The sequence below is a fragment of the Clarias gariepinus genome, chromosome 2 (assembly GCF_024256425.1).
Source record: "Clarias gariepinus isolate MV-2021 ecotype Netherlands chromosome 2, CGAR_prim_01v2, whole genome shotgun sequence".
NCBI lineage: Eukaryota > Metazoa > Chordata > Actinopteri > Siluriformes > Clariidae > Clarias > Clarias gariepinus.
The window spans coordinates 37,832,532-37,853,904 of record NC_071101.1 but is presented as its reverse complement, the minus strand read 5'-3'; positions in this window follow the sequence as shown (position 1 = coordinate 37,853,904).

Sequence of the window (21,373 nt, the reverse complement as noted above, 5' to 3'; positions counted from 1 at the left end):
GAAACGTCTCGGGTTACTTTGCTGGAACTAAATGCTGCGTGAAGCATGTGTGTATCAAACACGCCAAATTTTGGCATATATAACCTCGGTCAGGTGACGTCATCTGACGAAGCGCACCTGCAGGTCATAAATAGGAGTGAACCGGAACATTCCTCAGATCAATTTTGTCTGAAAGGACGTCCAGTCACGCAAGCAGTGCGGCATTGGAGCGCAGCATCTCGTTCCCACTTTTTCAGAGAGCAGGGTTACAGCCCGAGACGTTCCCTTTCAAAAGCTACACTCAATGCTGCGTGAAAACGCTATGGGAATGAAAATACCACGCCGCTGCACTGCAAGTGTCTGGACCCCCAAGGTTGTGTAGCGTGTGCGCACAAAGACCAAGGAGGTCTCAGAGCTAGTGTCGAAGACCTGTGAGCCCAGAGTAGCATGAACATCCAAACTTAAGAATCTGACAAATGTGTGCAGAGAGGACCAACTTGCCGCATACACACTTGCTGCAGGGGAACAACTCTTGCCAGTGCAATAGATGAGGCAATCCCCCTGGATAAATGAGCCCTGTATCGTCCCCCTGGATAAATGAGCCCTGAGACGTTTTCTCTTGGAACCAAGAAAATACCAACTGTAGTAGCCTGACTCTCCGTCTGGTTCCATGGCTCCTTTTCCCAGAAACGTCTACAATTCGAGAGTCAGCAGATGCACCCCTCCCAGGTTCACGGGGGGTTCACGGGACCACGCCGTTGAAACGCGGAGGGCGATGTGCAAACTGGGTACTGTAACCCTTCTCTGCAGTACTTAATACCCAGGGAGATACACCTGGCAGTAGCTTTCACGCTGTCAGTTCCTCCAAAAGGGGCACGAGTTCTAGCACTTCAGACAGATGGGGGGAGGGGTTAGAAGTTCGGCATCCTAGACTACGGCAGGAGATGACCGAAAAGCTAACCTCATGCTGAAGACTGGTGTTGCCCGAAACACCAGTAGTGGCGAAGCATGAACACCAACCTCCTGAAGGTGCCAGGGAGGGCACATTGTTCTTAAAAGAAAATCTATGCGCCCCTCCCTGGGGGGAGTCACCCCCACAGTCCTGGGTGCATGAGCCTCAGGACGTCTTCTTAGTGAAGAAGACTATGCGCTGATCCTCATTGAGGCGGCTTGTGAAGGACAATGAGCTGTACCCCAGACTTCACAAGGGAGTGTGCGGCTGCTGACGCTCTTTTTTTGCGCCTCTCGTCTGGCGAGAGTTGGACCAGGTTGAGACTGGGTGGCCGACAGTCCTGATCCATGAGCAAGGCGGGGAAGAAATTTTCTGAAGGCCTGTTCGTATAATTTCGCCTCCCTAAACCTGGTGGCGAAGGAATTAATGGCGTCGCCAAACAGGCCAGAGGGTGAGATGGGGGCATCAAGGAGAACCGCACGATCCTTATCCTTGATGCCCGTAAGGTTTAGCCACAGGTGTCTCTCCGTGAAAACCAAAGAAGCCATAAAATGGCCGATAGCACGAGCCATCTGCTTGGTTGCGCGGAGAGACAGGTCTGTGGCTCAGCATAATTCTAAAAACGCCGTATCATCCACAGCACCACCAGTGCTCAGATCTTTTATTAGATCAGCCTGGTATGCCTGCAAGACCGCTATGGTGTGCAGAGTGAGCACCAGCCTGTCCTGCTGCCTGAAATGCTTTTCCCAACAAGGCAGATGATAGTCTACATGGCTTGGAGGGCAGTGTTGGCTTTTTCAGGGAAGATTATGCCCCAGGGGAGAGTTAGCTCACAAGCGTCTCTTTTATCTGAGGCATCATCGTATAACCCCGCGCTTCCGCATCAACGATATTCGAATAAATCGAAGTCAATGGCATGAAAATACGGGAAGAATAAGGCTTGCTCCAAGAGCGAGTTAACTCACTGTGGAGGTTACTAAAGAAATGAAGAGAGCATAGTTGAAGCCCCGGCCCCCAGCCACCTGACAAAAACCTGTCGTCTAATTTAGAGCATTTGGGAAAAGCTTGCTTCCGCGGCCAGTCAATGTGCAGCCGCTCGACTGCGCATGTTATTACTTCAAGCAGCTCCTCAAACTCTCTGTCATCAATAGAAGAGGGTATTAAGGGAACTGCAGAAGCAAAGGAGGAGGTCTCTCCTGCGCAATCACCAGAAGCGTCGAGGTGCACTCGCGAGGCGGACGGAGAAACTCCTCGATCGGGAGAGAGCGAGAAAAAAAGGAGGGGAGACTCCGTCTCGTGCGCCTCTTCCAGATCCGCACATGAGCCCCAGGAATGCGTGAGGCACCTTTGTCGGGAGGAGGTCACAGTGCTCACACTCTCCTTGAAGCCCTAGGAGAGCGTGATCTTTACCCAAACACTGAAAACAAAAGGTATGGAGATTGCCCTCCGATAGGATTCTATCACACGAAGGAACACATCTCGTTTGAAACTCAGCCATCTTTGGGAGAGTCAAACACCCTTTGTTCTTTGTTTTGCTTGCACACATACGCGCGAACACAATACAGTCCTGAAGACAAAAAGATCTGAGGAATGTTCCGGTTCACTCCTATTTATAACCTGCAGGTACGCTTCATCAGATGACGTCTCCTGACCGAGGTTATACTGTATATGCCAAAATTTGGCGTATTTGATACACACATGCTTCACAACCGGCAACACAGAAAGATGTTCCCATAGCGTTTTCACGCATCAAGTGTAGCTTTTGAAAGGGAACTTAAAATTTATAGACACCATAAGTATTTCCTTAAAAAAAAGTTTGTACACTCTTGGGTAGTGTCTGAAAAATATTTCATGTCACGTTACTGTAAGATGACACCAGGACAAGAACAAGAGTAATTTTACTTGAGTTTATGACGAGAGGGACCCGAGATTTGTGGTCTCAAGACCAGGATTGATCTCAAATACCACAACATTACAAAACACAATGTAACAAGCTAATAAATGACCATAATCAATATTGCAAAACAAGTTATTTAATGGTTTTGCTTTTGTTACAGCAACAATAATCAGTCATTTCTTAACACTCTGTTTATTTTCTTGCAAAAATTTGAGAAATAACAATATATTTGTAAAAAAATCAGAATGACACCATTAAAATGCAATGCACAATTTCAATAAACAGTGGGGAAAAACAGCTGATATTAAAGAATCTTTTTGTTTATATGTTTCTGTATAGCTGCTTTTTGACAATGTCCATTGTTAAACGCACCTTGCAAATTAAATTTAATAATTTTTTAAGTAACTTTTTTGTTTGTAGAAAACATCACAATTTTAACAATTACACCCTTTTTTTTTGGTTTATGTCAAGAATACCAGATACTGAGAATTACAAGGCTTCTCCTATCACTCTAAGGCTCTGCCTTCTAATAAGATCCTGCTCCTGGTCTCTGGATGCTTACAAGGCTTTACTCTGGATTATTGCCTGGCTATGGCCAGTAGCTCAGTGTCTTAAGGCTCTGGGTTACTGATCAGAAGGTTGGTGGTTCAAGGTCCGCCAAATTGAACAATGGTGTCTTTTTTAGGGGTGCCATATAAGCTGATCCTTAATCTGGAATATGTGAAGAAAAGAATTTCACTGTGCAGTAATGTATAACTCATCTAAAGACCCATAAGCTTGCCTACTAAACTATCATATATTTTCAGTGCTTACCATAGAGAAATGGACTTCTCTTTCTAAGCCTTAATTTCTCTTAAGGTTTCTTCCTTATGTTTTGCCTATGTCCTCCCTGGCTTGCTCTCTGAGAGTTAAAGCAGTAGGCTACTGTCTGAAAAGCTGCTTTGAGACAATAAAAAAAGTGCCATGAAAATACTGTTTGGACCTCTTTTTCAGTTACAGATGTGCCACTTAGCAATGTAATCTTGAAGCTAGGTGCTTTGGATGACACAGCAAGCCACAGAGTAACACAAAATATAACCTCCTCCTCTCCCTCTCTGAGTTTCTCCCTCTCACAAGTCATCCCTTTATGACCGTCATTCATCCAAGGCCCCTGCCCTCTGCAAAGCTATTCGGGGAAAGGGAGGAATGAAGAATTTATGAGATACTAAGGAAAGAGTGAGAGAGACAGACAGAGAGAGAGAGAAACAGCATGGACACGAGCAGAGATAATGGACAAGAGGGAGAGCAGACGCTGGCGCTAACAGCTGACCTTTCGCCACAAAGCCACGCGGCATGAATTCTTCATTAGTGTGCTGCGGCTGCAAGCTCATCCCCTTCCCACTGCTATGCCTTCCAAAGAGACCAATTAGTATTGATCATCTCCTTGAATTAGTGTAGTTATGACCAAGTGCAGGGAATGCATAATGACACCGGCCGAGGCAGCTCTTCAAGCTGTGCTGAGAGTCTTTGAATAAGCAGGGAGGTTGGGGGGATTAGTTGGAGAAAATTTTAAAATTAGGTTCTCCTACGCTGAACAATGGCTTTTGGTGACACTGATTTGCATAATAGGAGATGGTCCTATGAGTTCATCAGACAAAAGTCTATGGTTTTATTACCAATAGTTAGATAGCAAAGCAATTTTAGAATAAACTATGGGTATAAACATACAGTTCATTTGTAAGATGAAATAATTTCAAGGCCTGTGTAATGTGTTTTTCCCGCCAAAGTTAAGTACTTCAGTACTTGGTTACACTCAATGCAGTGTTTTATCCAGCCTGGAGTTAGACGCATTGTTCCCTGAGAAATCATCTTGGGTACACACACACACACACACACACACACACACACACACACACAGCAGACGAGAATAAGTTAATGACCCATCACAGTGCAAATGATGTTAGTGTAGGTGTTTCATTATGAATCACTTTAAGATTAATACGTGTCAACATGAATAGTAATAACGAGCCCCTAATGGTTATAATTACCGTCAGAACATGTGAGGGGTCATGCTGGAATCCATTAGCTGTTTTCATAGCATTCTTCAAAGCATGTGGGATCATGATCATGATAAAGACCTGTAAGATAACTCTGGCCAATTTTCAACCATGTAGAATAACTGTGGAATTGAGTAATTAGAAATGTGAGAAAAATAATGGCCATGTTTCCAGACAATGTTCAAGGACAATGGTATTGTATTCTCAATTATGATTTCACACCTAGGTAGCAAAATATTAAATCCCTGTAATAACTTTGGATACAATGCTAGTCTTCAGCCTGTAGTACTTATAGGGGACTGTGGATAATATACTAATACATTTATCTAGATCTCGATACAACATTTCAAATTGCTTGATGGGAGTGCCAGAGGAACCAGAGTACCTAGATGAAATTCACAAAGCTGGTCTAGAACATGTAAAATCCATGTGAAAAGTCTGAAAGCAAGATTCAACCCTCAATCCTGGAAGTACTGTACTGTACAAGGTTACCACTCTAACCACTTGGGTAAAGTTTTGCAACAAATAAACTTTGAAACAGGTTATTTAACATTAGGCTATGTCTAACTCTTACTGGTAAAATATTAATGCAAGTCAGAACCTATGCATAGGTTTTCTATAATATGGTGTTTTTATACAAAAAAAGAGTACATTTGATTTAAACTCTTGATGTCAAACCAAAGACCTTTAATAACAGTTAATTGCAAGTTTTTGTGTTGTAACTCACACTGACTGAAAAAAACAAGATGATAATGATTGACTAGAGTGCATAACTTCTCAACTTGGAAGACGTACTCAGGAGCTTTGATATTAATATAAAGACGTACAGTATTGTATATTCTTATTAGAGAAGTCTTGAATAATAAACAAAACACTGCATTTTTTTCTCGTGAATATTCGTCTCGGGTTACTTTGCTGTAACCATTTTCCCTGAAAAAGCGGGAACAAGATGCTGCGTGAAAGCGCTATGGGAGCGATTCCTCGTGAAATATTTTGGCATGTATAACCTCAGGCAGGTGACGTCAACCGATGAGGTGCACCTGGAGGTTATAAATAGGCATGAACCGGAAACACCCTCAGGTCAATTTTGTCTGAAGGATGTCTAGTCACGCATGCAGTGTGGCATTGGAGCGCAGCATCTCGTTCATGCTTTTTCAGGGAACAGGGTTACAGCAAAGTAACCCAAGACGTTCCCTTTCAAAAGCTACACTCTATGTTGCACGAAAGCGCTATGGGAACGAGAATACCCACTCTGCCGCACTGCAAGTGTCTGGACCCCCAGGGTTGTGTAGCGCACAGTCCCCCTAAGGAGTCTAGACATACTGTAATTCTGGGATGCTGACTCGAGGACCTGCGAGCCTGTCATCCAACTATGAAGCCTGACAGATGTCTTGCGGAAAGGCAGCCTGCCGCATGACATATTTGGAAACCCCTCTTGCCAGAGCAATTGATGAGGTAAGCTTCCTGGTCAAATGGGCCCTAATCACTAGAGGCGAAGTGTACCACGCGCCTCATAGGCTAGGGCACTAGCATCTCTAACCTGACTCGTCTAATGGCGGCTGCCCTTCGGCCGCGACCCAACAATGTATGAAACTCTGCTCTAATTTAAGGCCCTGGCTTAATGCAGAGGTGCGCTGTAAATCGAAGAGCATGAGCTGGACACAGCGAATGAAGACTTACTGCTTACTTGGCTTCGACTGTAGAAGATAGTTGGGTAAGAATGCCAACTAAAATGCCTTTTTTTTTTTTTTGCAGAAACTTCCAGCACTGAAACAGTTTGGCAATGGACTGGGTCTACATGTTTTATGTCCTGGAATGTAAAAGATCCAGGGGGACAGAATTGTTTCTGTCCTCCTAGGCTAGGGCACTAGCATCTCTAACTCGACTCATCTAATAGCCCTTCGGCTGCGGCCCCAAGACATGAAATCTGCTCTGATTTACGCCACTGGCTAGTGCGGTGGTGTACTATAAATCTTGAAGAACATGAACTAGACACAGTGAATGAAGTCTTACTGCTCCGTAGCTGTAACAGCGGAGAACAGAGGCTTCGAGAACAACTACGGAAGATAGTTTGGTGAGGATGCAGAATAGCTCTAGCTAGCCAAATGGCAAAGCCTTAGCACAATAGAAAGGCTGATGAGGCCTGCGAATAAGCCGGCAACTAGGGGGGGCTTTCCCCAAACCCCATCAGTCAGGACGTAGACCAGAAGCGGCTACATATGTTCTCAGTGTACTAGGGCATAAGCCCGAGGTCAACTTTCTTGCAGAAGCTTCTGCACTGAAACGGTTCATCAGTGGACTGGGTCTGCATGTTCCGCCATGTTCCAGAATGTAAATGATCCTGAGAAACAGAATTTGTCCTGTCCTCAAAACAGAACTTAGTGCGCTAGTCTTCTTTGCAGCGCAAGCTTAGTCTGCCCAGGTAATATTTACAAGACTGCCGTAGTGTTCCACGCTAGGATATGTTAACCTCTTGACTGCTGGAGGGAGTATTTCAGGGCCAGAAATAGAGTCATCGTTTTGGGGCAATTGATGTGCCACACGAGAAGATGACCTCTCCAGATCCCTTGAGCTGGGCGGCCATCTAAGGCCGCTCTCCGGCCCCTAAGGGAAAAACGTCTGCCGTTAGCAACTTGCGACGACAGCACGGACCTAGAGTGGGACCCAGAGTCAAGGTTCTATGTGAACCACATAGAAAAGGTACGAAGCTCCCGGTGCGTAGCGCTTATTGCCTCTGGGGATTGGCCCTTGGATGATGCACTTCGCCACCACTGAAACCACTCTGGGAGTGGTGATGTTACCACCTGGCCTAGCTTATACTCCTTTAGAGTGCTATAATGAATTCGGCGCGCGCAGGAGACAGCTGTGCCTGTATTGCGCTCAGATTCCGCCTGACACTCAACTTCATACCTCATGTAGGAAGGAGAACGCTTTTGTGGCGTTAGGACTCCACCCTAAGAAAAATGAGGTGAGCTAGGGTGACGTGTTGGAGCCGGACGGCTCTGTCTGGGAGGGGAACATGCGCTATGGCCCCCAGCCAGCCTGTGATTGAAACACAATGACTGAATTCTGTAGCCAAGGAGACATGCTTGGCAGTACCTTACACGCTGCCAGCTTCTCCAAAGGAGCAGTAGCTTTTCGCTCAGCTAGGCGGAGGAGTGGTGGTGATGGTGTTGGCTGTTAGGTGTTCAGTGTCCTGAAAACACGACAGGAGGGAACCGAGCACCTAACACTTTGTCGGAAACCGCTGTCTCCCGAAACACCAGTGGCGGCGGGAATTGAACACCGGTCTCCTGGGGGTGGTGGTCTTCCCTAGTGCTTCGTGATTAAAGAGACATAGATGGTAGTAGGTTCCCCGCTGCCAGCCTCTCTAAAAGGTGCATGAACTTCGACGCTTCGGCTAGACGGATGTGTTACCGTTTTACTGGAGAGACAGCGTCACGGTCCTGAGGCCTTTCTCCTCTCATTTAATGGTCCTTGTGAAGCTTCACGGCTTGTGAAGCGCGGCGAGCTCTACCCCGGTCCTTACGAGGGGTTGCTCGGCTCGCCACACTCTCCCTCTGAACCTCACGCCTCAGGAAGGCCAGAGCTAGTCGGAGCTAGTCGGAGCTGGGTGGCCAACAACTTCTCTGTCAAGTCTGTTGAGCACGGCGGGAAAGGACCCAATGCACCCACCAGTGCTCCAGTCGTTTAGCAAGTCAACCTGGTACTGTATGCCTGTAAGACCGCCATGGTGTGCAGAGCAGAACCAGCTTGACCTGCTGCCTGAAGAGCCTTCCCCACCAGCGAAGATGTCAATCTGCACGGCTGGGAGGGGAGCGTGAGCTTTTTCAGGGAGGATGGCATCCCAGAAGAGAGATAGCTTGCAAGCGTCTCTTCTATCTGGGGCATCATCATATAACCACGTGTATTTGCACCCACGACATTAGTATACATCGATGTCGTAGGCACAAACACACGGGATGAATATGGCCTCTTTCATGAACGGGTTAATTCGTCATGGAGATCACCAAAGAAGGGGAAGGAGCGCAGATGAGGCAGGCGAGCCCTAGGAATTCACTGCGGCTCCTAGTTCCGTTTTTTTTTTTTTCGTTTAGCGCGAAGGACTTTAATAGGGAGGGGATCGCAATGCTCACATCCTCCCTCAAGCCTGAGGACAGCATGCTTTTCCCCCAAACATTCGACACAATAAGTGTGGAAATCGCCAACCGGGAGAATCCTCTCACACGGATAAACGCATTTCCTGCAAGAATCAGCCATGGTAAATAAATAAATAAATTATTACTTCCCTGAAAAGTCTGCTTGCACGCCGCACACACCACAAGACGAATCCTGAAGAGAAAATAATATGAGGGTGTTTCCGGTTCATGCCTATTTATAACCTCCAGGTGCACCTCATCGGTTGAAGTCACCTGCCTAAGGTTATACATGCCAAAATATTTGGCGTGTTTGACACACACGTGCTTAACAACCGGTCACAAGGAATCGTTCCCGTAGCTCTTTCGCGCAGCATTAAGTGTAGCTTTTGAAAGGGAACAGCGAGTAAATCTGATAACTTGTCATCAACTTGTGGAGGAGACTCGTTTGTCTGTTTGAACTGTACACACAATTATTCACGAACACCACTTGCACATTACAAGAACTTGGTTGGGAATTTTTGCCACATCCTCCATACAGTCCTGACCTCGCTCAAAGCCATGCCTATGCTCGCCAATCACTTTGTAACTTAAATGAGGGGTCAAACATGATTTTTTCAAGTTCTAAATTCCCACTTATGAGGTGAGGTGAATGTGAGTTGAACATTAGTTTGGCCACAAATATGGTAAACCCAACGAGAATCCATAATTACATCTTTCAAGCTGTCTTTTTTAAGAGTACTACAGTATGTAAATTCCCTTGAATATGCTTTTGACTCACCAATCTTACCCTTAAAAACTACAAAAGTGATGCACATACTGCATAGGTGATATTTAGAATCAAAATTATTTTTAGCACCCCTAAAGATAATAATAAACATCGATATTTTCTAAAATTATGTTTTATGCTTGTCCATTTCAGTTCAATCTGTTTGGAGACGCAACCAGTGGCGTCTTTAGGTGCGATCATTCACTGCATGGTTTAGCCCCAAATATTTTAAGATTAGCCTTGAACATTTTGCCTTGAGGTTATATAGCAAAGCATCGGACCAACATTGAAATTTACAGAGCAGAACATTACTTCCCCTCAGCGTCTGAAGGGGGTGGGGGATTAAACACTGTATGCAAAGCTGGAAGATGCTCTTGCCCAGAGGTCTAGGAAAGCTCTGGTTATTAAAAAACATTTTAGCCTTCTGAGATATTTCAGGAAACAAATCAAGGTGAAGTGACTGGCTGGTCAAATTAAGGGTTAGTCGTTCCCTTAGTTCATTTTAGTTTAAATAGGCTTCACTGACACATGTTGGCTAATTTTGACTGTAAAGGAACAAAACAGAAGTAAAGGTAGATTTAACAATATAGGAGTAAGAAAACGAGAAAGGATAGATTCAGAGGTTAGCCATGTTCATATTGCAGTGGATAAACTGTGCCTTGGTATAGGCTGAAATAGCCCAAGCTTTCTCTCTCTTTCTCTGTCTCTCTCATGATTGTTTGTGTGTTTGCAAGCATGAATGCAATATCCCATTATCAAATACTGGTAGCCAAAAGAATGTTTCATCAACAGGCTAGGTCTTGTTAAGAAATCTATAGTAACATCTAAATAAAGCAGATATGGGCTTTATCACATATTTACAATAGATCTACTGTATGTACAGGAATTAATTGATTAGAACAAACCCTGACTTGTTTTAGATGCCTTTTTTTCTGTAGATGCACATACGAAGCTTTTTTTGAACCAAAGTCTAAAAAAAAATCACCTCTCTGCATCTCTGTGCTCCCCTGATGTTTTTTTTTTTTTTTTTTTTTGTAACAACATAAAAATTGTCTTATCATAGTGGGTCTTTCTTCACTGTGGCATTATTTATACATCAAAAATAATGTGATCAATTCTTAGAACCCCCAATTATTTAATAGCTTGTAGATTCACCATCACCCATAACTTATATATAATAAAATAATGAATCAGATATATCACAGTGGCACACATCACATGTGTTTAGATCCGTGAAGTATGTTTAGCATGTGAAGTATGTGAAGTAGTTTCCTGTATGACTTTATCAGTCTCTCACATCATTTTAGTCCATTTTTCTTTACAACATTGCTTCAGTTCATTAAGGTTTTTGGCTTCGGTTGATTGTTTTGATCAAGTTTTAGCAGTTGAACAAATGGCCTCATATTTGCCTCTAGAATACTCATATGAAGGTCCTGTGGCTGCAAAAACAAGCCCAAATCATCACCCCTCCATCACTTTATAATATAAAGTTTATATGTTCTTTGTCTGAGGTTGTATTTTTCTCTATTCTCTATACGGTTTTTAACTTTTGGTTGACACCACAAAAAGACAGTGCAGGATGGGGACAGCAGAAAATGAAAAAGAGAGCAAGAATAACAAGGCGTTAAGCCCACATAGTTATAGGCCTACTGCCCAACAAATTCTATTTTTTATTTTCTTAAGACAATTTGGCATGAAACTCATTATTTACTATTATTATATATAATACTAATATTTGTGTAAATAAATATTTTTTTAAATCTATTAAGTCTATAAGTTATATAATAATATTAATAATGAAATTGTAAATACTATTAATAGCAAGGTATTAATAGAAAGACACTATTGACATGAGACATGTTATGTCCTCATTAGGGCCTGAGCCCATAATTGATCCTAGAATTGGCCCAGACATACTGTGTAAATGGAAAATTCAGACAGATTGCAGCTTTCAACATTTTGTAACTTGTGGGCAGAAAAGTGTAAAAAAGATACCATGCACTCTAAAACAAAGTGCAAGACTGGAAAAAGCACAGCAATCAAAGCTGTGCAAAAAAGTTATTTGGCAGGTCTAAGAGTGAGGAGTGCAGATGAGTGGGTATGAGAGGAGACGATAGGACAAATTTGAAAGAGGATGAGTGTTGAAAGTATTGAAGTTGTAGCGTTGAGGGCATTGAACATTTTCTTGCTTAGAGTGTTGTTTTATGGGGAGTCTATACACAGTGTGAAATAGTAAGTGTAAGTGTAATAGTGTGGCAAGAAGAATTGTTAGAAGACAGACCACAAAGTTCTGAATGTTTCAGATGGTGTAAGAGCAAGTGTGAGCAAGGAGAGCGTTTCAACAGGCAACAAGGTTGGAGATATAAGCAAGGCACAGTGAGATTGGCTGAGGGTAGAGCTTTTGCAGAAAACATTTATACTAAAAACCTGGCAGGGCCAAGTGGGGAAAAATATTATGTTCTGATCACAAAAGAAACAAAACTTGCTATGATTGAAGCAGGAGTGTAAATTGTAATTCAATGACAATCACTGTCAGTATACCAAAGGGTCAAGTCACAGGCAGGCAACATTAAACTTGAGTAATCAATATTCAACACTGTAAACCTGAGCAAATGTTAAAAAAGTTAAAACATTTTACGAATCATCAGCAACACGAAAACACCACTCTAAACCCAGCGAAACAACTGATATTCAATTACTTCATAATGAGACTGGTATATACTGCATTAAAAAGGTCCTCAAGGTCTAAAGAGGAAACGCAATAAAATAATCCATTCTTCTTAATTAAAGTAAAACAAACAACAGTTGACTACCATCAAAAATAAATCAGTCAGGACGAGAAAAAAAAGCCTAAGTTAAAAAAAAAAAAGAAAAAAGCAAGAGCGGGTCACTGGGAAATGTGTCGCATGCTGAGTAAATTATTTTACTATAGCACTTTAATTTCATATAGCATGTTCTTAGAACTAAGCAGGAACTTGCTTTATCCTAAATAATAGTCATTTGTGTGTCAGGAAAATTGACAGGATAATAGATTCACAGCGTGATATTGTCACAGAGTGGCGCATGAAAGAGGATGTGTTTGCTGAATTTTTCCAAAACCAAATTCAAACAAGCAACCAAAACCAGCTGGGGCTGTAAAAAAAAAAAAAAAAAAAAAAAGGCAAGGCAAAAATCATCATTTATACATTTAAACAATGTCTTGTAACTGGTTTAAAAAAACTAAAAATGTTTCCAAATGTAGTGCTTTTTTTCCCCTGGACCCCTCCCCCTAATTCTCCATAATTTAGTTTTGGCCAGTTTCCAGTCACAGGCCAGCTGTCTGCTATCTATCACCCAGAGAGAGTGAAGGATATTATATGGGTCCTCTGAGACTTGTGAAGCCAGTTAAACACACCTATTTAACATGCTCGACTGCTGCTCATGAAGTGTTACAGGAAACAAAGGAAAATTCTATCCAGCGCCTTCCACGTACATTAAAACATATATGCCGAAAACTTTCTTTGTCACGTACTGTATACTGCACAGTGGAATTCTTTCCTCACATACAGTATACCAGCTTGGGGGCTGTGATCAGAGCACAGGGTCAGCCATGCTACTGTATGGTGTGCCTAGAGCAGACAGGGTTAAGGGCCTTGTTTAAGGTTTCACAATGGCAGACTGGTCGAGCTGGGACTTGAACCTCCAACATTTTGATCAGTAACCCAGATGTCGCTTTATTCGGCAGGAGAAAGGGAGTATGCCATCTTTTTCACCCAGTTTTACTCTCTTAGACTTCTATCCATGAACTGTAATAACCCTTTTAGTTTATCTTGCTTCTCAGTATTAAAATTAAATCTAATTATATATTATACACACCAACGAAAAGCCTTTACTTTATAAAAAAAACATTTAAACAAATATAATTTGTTTGGATACTCCTTGTCATGCACTGCCTAGCTGAAATAAAGTCACCATGTCATAAAGGTCAAATTATTGGGCTGCATCAAGTAAAGAAAGTAACTAGGAAGATTTGAAGTTACTACTGTAGAATTGTGTTAAAAACAACTACTGTATACTAGCACTACTATAGCTATGTTTGACAGTGAAATTAATAGCATTTCCATACATGCACAATGTGATAAGATCTATCAAAGGATTAGACTAAACGGCTGTGTGACCACAGGAAAAGCACTTGTTAGTGAAACTAAGCAGAAAAAAAGTGTATTGAATTGGCTAGGGAGCATGGTGGACTTTGGAGCAGTGGTAAAAGTTCATCTGGTCTGAGGAGTTCTGATTGACCCTTTACCAGAGAGATGCGCCCATCATGCATATTGTCCACTGTTCAAGCCTCTGGAGGCAGTGTTATGATTCGGGGTTGCTTCAGTTGGACAGGTCTACAGGTAACACAAATTTGAGGTAATGATTTTTTTTTACTAGAGTGATGTAAAATCCTTATCAAATATAATTTAGTACATTGTAAGCACAACTTTGGTAATGTTCTACACAGCAACATGGTACTAAAAAGGTTTTAGGCACCTACCTACAAGTAACACTCGTATTTGCTTGTAGAACATCCCATTCTAGATTTGTTATTAATGAGGTCAGGTACTGATTTTGGGTGAAGGGGACCTAGGGTACAGTCATTGTTCCAGTTCATCCCAAAGGTGGAAAGAAGGACAATTAAGTCCTTCTGCTGCACATTACTGTATGTCTTCTTGGAGCAGGTTTGCGGGTCTTGATTCCATTGAACGGAACTAGCATAAGGATACATTCTCTTAACTCTGTGTCTCCAACTTTGTGGAAAAAAGCATATAGGAGTGTGATGGTCAGAGCTTCACATACAGTGCACTACCTGATTTAGACTAGATCTTTAGCAGAGTGGACTGGGGAGCCATTTTTGGGACTCTACTGAAAAATGAAGTCATAAATATTGACAAGATTGGCAGTAAGCAGTTTTAGAAGACCATTCCACAGCCAGAATACAATACCCAGATGTTTCTAGTTGAAATAAAAAAAATCATGCCAAAGAGATGCTAATGCCAAAGGAAAAAGAAATAAAGTCTTGTTAAGTATTAATTAATTAAAGAAAAGATTATTATTGCTTAATGGGTCTGGCATGCTTCGATACACTTACCAGTTGGCCTCCAAACTGGAAAAGAAGGACAAACACATAGATACATGATGTGTCCAAATTTTCCTCTAAGTTATTCAAAGGATAGATAGAGTATTTAAGTTTACCTGCATGCCTTGTGTCATGAACATCTGTCAGAAAGGTACAAAGGTAATTAGCGTGTTTCAAGAACTAGAGAGCTAGCTGTATGGTGACAGACAGATGATAGCAAGCATAGTATCATATTCCAGTTAGACAAAAGGGTTTCAGTCAGCCATATATAAGGAATGAGTAAGTTCAGTGGGGGGGTTGTTTAATGGGCATACTACGTATGTCAAGATATAAAAGATATCAACGTGGAAAAGTGCACACAATGTCAGAAAACCTTACATTTCTCTACTTGAACATGAGAAAGAAAACCTGAGAGGGCCAAGTCATAGAAGGACACCCATCCTATTCTCAGAGTGTTATTATTCATCTGTAACTTTACACTATTTCATCAAATAGTACTAAATATTGTGGGGGGAAATTCTTTAAAATATAAGAACAGCATCTGAAAGCCCACTGATGTCAAGCCCTTGATCTTTGAGCTGCTTGTGCTTTGTGCTACTGCAGAGTGTCCTTGTTTTATCCACACATCTCAAAGCTTTCCTTTGTAGAACCAGTCACCTTCTACTGAGCCAAGTTCAAAGTGAATATGAGGATCTTATCTCCTTACACATATACAACGCTTCTCTCTCTCTCTCCCTCTCTCTCTCTCTCTCTCTCACACACACACACACACACACACATACCGTATTCGGGTCTGTCCACTGCACTCACGACCCGATCATTCATTCCATCCTGACTGTCACATCTGCTCCAGTACAAAGAAATTGCTTCAATAACTCGATGAAGAAACATCAGCTTCACCTTAAAGCACAATATTTTTTTGCGCATATATTTTGCAGCATTCCCATAGTAGTAATTTTTGTTTTGCCTAGGTGCACCATGGAGCATCAAGACCAAAGCAGTGCTGTGGCTTTCATGGTGAGAATAGAAGAACCGAGAACTAGGCAAAGAAAAGAAATCACCAAGAAAGGATGACTGGATGTTTGCTGTAATGAGAAAAAGGGTGAGGCTGCACTTCTCAACCCTGGCCTGACACAGTAAAGTAAACAAACTAAAGAAGAAAGAGACTCTGAACAGACACACACACATGCACACAAATGAGGAGAGACTTCAAGGGTAAGCATAAATAAAAGATAGATGTCTCCTGACCATAATGTGCCATGTACAAATATTTGTTTATTAAAAAAAAAACACACGTCTGATATGTCTACAGATAATCATGAACTCCAAACTGTAGATTATTTTCCAAAAGTTTCATTGTAGAATTGGCAAACCAATTTTGTGCACTGTTGGTTTGTTTTTGCCAGTTTTGCTATTTGTTACCAAATGTTTTGTTTTCCTTTTTCCAAGCCAAACAGATGTGCATGCAAATGTACACTACATGCAGTCTTTAGTGACCCTAAAAAAAAAGTAATTACAAAGAAAATGCTGTTCTGCAACTACCGAATAAAAATGTATGTTTTGTCTATTTAGTTTGTCTATCAGCTGTTTCTGTAGGAATTTCTGCAATATCAGTGCTTTCATAAGTGTAAAAAGAAAAATACAAAAAAATCATGACCCTGTATGTCGCCGAAAATGGAAACATTAGCACTAGATAACAGAGCAGTGGAAGCAGGTGGCCTGGTTTCACTGCTTCATTTTTTTCTACAGTATTTGGACGACCATGTATGTGTATGCGGCTTACCAGAGGAAGAGATGGCACCAGGATGTAACATGGGAAGAAGCAAGCCAGCAGGGGCAGTCTGATCCTCTGGACAATGCTCTGCTTGGAGACTTGAGTCCTTGAATCCTTTATTAACACATAATGCCTACCTAAACACTGTTGCTGACCAAGTACATCTTCTGGCAAGATAGTGCTCGCTGACACACTGCGAACATTGTTCAGAAATGGTTTGGTTTGAGGATCATGAGTTAAGGGCGTTTACTTTGCCTCCAAATTCTCCAGATCTCACTCTGAGAATCAATGGAAGTTCCACCTCACAACTATAGCACTTAAAGGATCTGCTGCTAACTACTTGGTGTCAGATACCACAGTGCACCTTCAGAGGTCTTTGGGAATCCATGGCTTGATGGGATAAAGCTGCTTTAGAGCCTTGAGATGGACCCACACAATATAAGGGAGATAGTTTAAATGCCATGGCTAACCTTTTTAGAGTGTGTGAATGTCTTTGTATGCTTTAGCATTATGCATTTTCCTTGACTGGAACTGAGAGACCCAAATGTGTTTTATTATGACAATGCCCATTTGCACACAGCAAGACTCAATTAAGATGTTTGTTAAGTTTGAACAGGTAATTTTTTTAAATGTACTGTACAGAGTCTTGGGGTCAAATACATTCAACAAGGTTCTGGTGAGCTGGACCAACACATGCACTCTTGACTTTTATTGCTCTTGTGGCTCCCAATAATAATTGGCTTTACTAAAAAAGCAAAAGGGGGGCTAAATCTAGTTCAAGAAGCACATATGGATGTGATGTTCAAGTGACTTCTTGTTATATAATGTAGTTCTAAAATGAGGAAGTCATGAAGGAGCAGTGATCTTGACCCCTTTGCAGATGGGTTCCCTTTTGAGTCTGCTTCCTCTCAAGGTTTTTTTTCCTTGTCAGCTAAAGGAGTTTTTCCTTGCCACTGTAACATCTGGCTTGCTAATCAGAGACAAACTAAGAATTATAATTCATACTTTTCCCCCTGTAAATTTTAATTTCTGAAATGTGCAATACAAATAAAATTGAATTAAATTAGAATAAAAAATAAAACACAAAAGTAACTTTGAATGTTCAAATTTCACCAAAAAACACTTTAACTTTGAATTACTTAAATTATTAATTAATTAAATGCAAAATGCCAACAATATGAAATCCAAAATAAATGTTTGATCACTCACTCATTGTCCATACCGCTTTATCCTGTATACAGGGATGTGAGGGACCTCCTGGCAGGGTGCCAAACACACACACACACACACACACACACACACACACACACACACACACACACACACACACACACACACACACACACACTATAGTTCCCACAATTCGGGAACATCAATTAGCCTAATCTGCACATCTTTGAAAACCCACAGAGCCTAGGGAGACCCAAGGCGGGAATCAAACCCTCAACCCTGGAGGTGAAAGGCAATGGTGCTAACCACCAAGGCATAGTTCCACCTAAATATTTCACAATATCTTTAATATTTGTTGATATAAAGTCCTTATTGATGCCATAAGCTATGAGTTAATAATATCCTTTTAATTTAAACATTTGAATGGTCTAAGAGTGGTTTAATTGGCTGGGGAAAATACTCCTCATCTTTTGGCTCTTAGTTTGTTATGTTCCTCTCTCTCTCCATCTGTAATTGACAGACAGTTTTAGTACTAGGGAACAGATGGCTGCTTGATGTGCATACTATAATGTTAATAATGTGGCAGGTCTCAGAGCGATACCAAAAATTTATTAGCATTATCCATCATGACTAAGAATTAGCTTAAAGACACTAAAAATCCTAAAACAACAACAAAAAAGTATTGCTTGTATACAAACCAAATTCAGTTGTTTGGGGACAGTTATAATACTGAGTGTCTGATTTTCTAATGAAGCAAGACATCCTTTCACAGTAACAAAATCTTATATGGCACAAGTCTTTGAAAATCAGATTTCAAAAACAAAATCACATTTTTGAAAGCAATCAGCTGATTTAGGAGTAAAATTCTGCTCTGTAATACAAACAATTTGATATAACACTCTCTTCTTTGCAGGTTTGGTGAATTAGAGGTCGCTGGGCTCTGGTGGACATCAATATGAAACGACCCGTTCTAGAACCATCATCATGTCCTCAAATATCACAAATCTCTCTCTCTCTCGCTCTCTCTCTCTCTTTATCGGAGTCGATCATGAAGTGTGGTTAAGTGAGGAAGAGCGGTCACAGATTTTGTTATACTAAAGAAAGAGCATACAATGCAAACACATGATTTATTATTATACATAATCTAAAGAGATGCATTACTGTTTAGATTAGCTACAATATTATCCGAAGGTAAATTTTCTGAAAATGCTTCTTTTTTTTTCTTTGCAAAGAAAGGAATGGGACACAGCAGTCTGTGCAGGCATAATAGAAAAATAACCTTTCAAGTGGAGGCTATTTTCAACCACATTTTTTATTTCTCTTCAATTTTCCTATAACAGGAATTGTTTAGAACGCTTATATGACAGCAGTTTGTCAAGGGTTAATTTTCTTATGTATTACAAACAAATAATCGTGACTTTACATGGCTTTTTGGCGCCAGATGGTTTGGTTTGAGTATTCTGAAAAACAGATGATATCCTGGGATTTTCATGCAGAAGAGTCTTTAAGGGTAAAATAAAATGTAGCTAAAAAAATGGGAAAATGGAAAACCATTTGGTAAAGAAAGAAATGCCTTGAGAAATTTTCTGATTGGTTCAAGCTGACAGAAATGCTATTAGTAGAAAATGACAATAGGTTCTAACCAAGTCAGCCAAGAACAGGAATTTGGGTTCAGCTTATTAGTAGTAGGTGGCCAGTAATCAGATAAAAGCAACATTTTCATGAAGTTTATAAAGTAAACAGTGTAATCTAGGTATAGTTATAGTGTTATATAAATCAATGGGCAGTGAATATTCAAAAGTATTAGTATTCGCTTATAAGTATATATCTAAAGATTAAAGAATTTATTTGTTTTGTATACCCCTAGCTCAATTGTATAAACCAACTACTACTTCTCTTAAAAATCTTTAAAATATGACGGTTGGGTCTCTACACACCCTTTCAGATTGAAACCATTACTTTGATTCGTTTATTTTGTATTCCACCCCAGCAAAAGATTCCACCATGATCTGATAATCAGATCAACATTTCTCTCATCGTACAGCCGTCTTCTGTAACTACTTCAACTCAGGCAGTGCATTCCTTAGAGCTGTGTTTACATTTCTTACAATATTTGAAGCCCTTACAATATTAGAATTTAAATGTCCTCTCTGTTACTTCTAGAAACCACCTGTTCCCCCAAGGGATGATGGTAATGAACAGGCAGACTCATTTTCAACCAGTGCATTCTCAATGATCTAAACACTCAAAGTGCTAAGGAAAGAGTAGGAGAAAGAAAATAAAGCCGGATTATAAAACCAATATTAGACACTGCCCTATAAATGGATGGATAGATGGATGATGAAATTATGTATGGATGGATAGATGGATAGATTGATGGTGGACTGATGAAGGGTTGCAATGATAGATGAATTCAAAATTTAAGGAATCATGGGTGAATGGAGATATGGATAAATTGATGGTTTGATACAGTATATGTAGAGATTGATAATGGATGGGTGGATTGATAACGGCTTGATGCATGAATAGACAGACAGATTGATTGTCGAATGAAGGAAGGATGCCTGAATATATAGATTTAAAATAAAAGGATAGACGGATGGATGGATGGATGGATGGATGGATGGATGGATATATACAGTAAATAGATTAATCAATGGTGGTTTGAGTATGAATGGACTGATGATGAATATATTAATACATGGCTTAACATGGATTTGTATGGATACATGCAAGAATAAATAGATTAATGACTTGATTGGTTGTTTGATTCATGGATATGTGTGATTGTAAGGATGAATGTAAGGATGGGTGATGTCTTAATGTGTAGCTGTATGAATGGATATGGAGGAACAATTGTCATACATAAACATTACAAAAGCAACTAATTAAATGTATTATTATTATCAAATGAAAAGAATGAATGAATCTGTGTGAATTAGATTGGTCATACATCCACTCCGATGCTTGACCCAGTCCAGATAATCATTCAGGCAGTACCTGTAAGCTTGCGAAATAAGCAATATTATTAAAAAAAAAACATATTATTAGAACTTCACAGTGTCTATTTTATTTTTTCTAGCTTAAGAAAAAGTTAAAAATCTTTAATCCACTGAGAGATTGAGGGACAATTAACGGACTTCCAGTGTAAAAGTATTGTACGTCTGGCCAACAGACCCATGCTCATTTAACTGATTTTAAATAGATTCATGTACAGTATGCATGGTTGGATGGATGGATGGATAAACAGATGGACGGATGAATGGACTAATAATGATTTTGATGTCTAGATGGATGAATTGATAAATAATGCATGGGTGGATGATCGATCAATTGATTATGAATTAATGCTTGGATAGATGGATGTTTGTGTTGGTGGATGGATGAATAGATGAATAAATAAATGAAAGGGTCTTGTAGTCCTTCATATCTGCAATCCTGAGAGTCATTTACATAAAATTGTGTCCTTATTTGTCTCTTTTGTAGGCTCATATGATCCTGCAGTGCTATTGTGCAGATCTATGCTTGGCTTTAAAATTGCATCAAAAGGCTGAAAATC